Source organism: Mesoplodon mirus, assembly GCF_964341445.2.
Source record: "Mesoplodon mirus genome assembly, chromosome: 7".
In the NCBI taxonomy this organism is placed as follows: Eukaryota; Metazoa; Chordata; class Mammalia; order Artiodactyla; family Ziphiidae; genus Mesoplodon; species Mesoplodon mirus.
Window position 1 is genome coordinate 8,630,267 of NC_138983.1, and position 1,960 is coordinate 8,632,226.

The following is a 1,960-nucleotide window of genomic DNA, read 5'->3' on the forward strand; positions in this document are numbered from 1 at the left end:
ATTCATCTGTCGGTGGACACTTAGGTTGCTTTCATGTCTTGGTTACTAAAGGGGAAAGGGGACAGGAGGGGTAAATTAGGAGTTTGGGATTAGCAGATACACACTACTATATATAAAATAGATTAGAAAACAAGGTTCTACTGTATAGCACAGGTAACTATATTCAATATCTTGTAATAAACTATAATGGAAAAGAATCTGAGAAAGAATATGTATATATGTGTGTGTGTGTATATGTGTATAATATACGTATATAACTGAATCACTTTGCTGTACACCAGAAACTAAGACAACATTGTACATCAACTATACTTCAATTTGAAAAAATAGATGAAGGGAATTCCCTGGCAGTCCAGTAGTTAGGATGTAGCTCTTTCACTACCGAGGGCTCGGGTTCAATTCCTGGACGGGGACCTAAGACCCCACAACTCACATGGTGGGGCCAAAAAAAGAAAAAAGAAAAAAAGAAAGCCACAGGATATACTGTACAAGACAGGGAATATGGCCAGTATTCTACAATAACTATAAATGGTGCACAGCCTCTAAAAATTGTGAATCAGTATACTGTACACCTGCAACCCACGCAATATGGTACATCAACTACACCTCAATTAAAAAAACAACAAAAACTGCATGCATCTTACCATGCTTCCAGTGTACTAGACATTTCTTGCTCACCCTGTGCAATCAGAATGACTCCCTCTATAATAGATCAATATGTTCTGAGATGTCCAGGTGGCCCAAGTCAAGCATTGAGCCTGGTCATTCCGGCTTTCTGGGACAGTGAGTTCTGTGGACAGCTGCCTGCAGCTCTAACTCTTGAACTCCACCTATGTGTACACCTTGGTGATGTCATGGTACCTGCCTTCCGGGGGCTGGTAGTTGGAGATCGGCGGTGTGTACTCTAGCCCCTGTCTCTCAAAGGGGAACAGACTGGGGTCCCGCTCGGTGGCTGCCTCATGGTGTTCCGGGGATGTGAGCCGCAGCTCCTGCAGACTCCATGCCGGGCCTCAAGCACGGACCTGACGGCGTCCTTCTCCAACTCCATGTTGTAGAGCGACCACTTCTTCCGAAGCAGAGCTCTCTGCTTGCTCTCCTCCAAGGGGAGCTGCACCGCAGGCCGGTGTCTCACTTTCCCTGGGAACTTCACAGGCGTGATAAAATCCTTAAGGGGAATTAGCTCGTGGCTGTCCTTTTCCTGTCGTGGCATCCTCTTTTTCAAGCGGTCCTTTGCAGCTTGGCCTTTTGTTTGGATTTTTCTTCTCCTTCTTCCTCCTCTTCCTCTTTCTCCTGCTTCTCCTACTCTTCCTCAGGGGCTCTGCTCTCTTGGGAACAAGTCCCCAGAGGCACAACAATGAAGCTCTGGTGGTGTCTCTCATCTGTGTCTGCCAAGCTCCCAGAAGCTGGTTCGAGGGGCACAGGGGCACTCCAGAAGGGACCTTCTAACCACTTTAAAGTGTATAACTCAGTGGTATTTGGTATGTTCACCATGTATGAAACCATTACCACCATCTAGTTCCAGAATATTTTCATCACTCCAAAAGGAAATCCCAATTCTCCTTGCCCCAGCCTCTGGCCATCCCTGCTCTATTTTCTGCATTTGCCTATTCTGAATATTTCAAATAAATAGAATCATTATACAGTATGTGGCTTTTTGTATCTGGCTTCTTAGCATAATGTTTTCAAGGTTCATCTATGTTGCAACCTGTATCAGTACATCATTTCTTTTTGAGGCTGAATAATATTCCACTGTATGCATATACCACATTTTATTTACCCATTCATCAGCGATGGACATTTGGGTTGTTTCCACCTTTTGGCTATTGTGGATAATACTGCTATGAACATTCATGTACGAGTTTTCATTTGAACACCTGTTTTCACTTTTGAGTATATGCCTAGGAGTGGAACGATGTGGTACTTCTGTGTTTAACTTACTGAGGAATTGCCAAAGTGTTTT

At 44.1% G+C, this 1,960-nt stretch overlaps 1 pseudogene across 1 annotated transcript; it reads right to left on the minus strand.

The window, feature by feature from the left end:
• Window positions 1-830: 830 nt before the first annotated feature.
• LOC309808731 (large ribosomal subunit protein mL40-like) lies at window positions 831-1,512 on the minus strand (annotated as a pseudogene). The gene is made up of 2 exons: window positions 1,507-1,512; window positions 831-1,403 (listed from the first exon to the last, which is right to left on the minus strand). The product of its transcript is annotated as a large ribosomal subunit protein mL40-like (transcript).
• Between the last annotated feature and the right edge of the window lie 448 nt (window positions 1,513-1,960).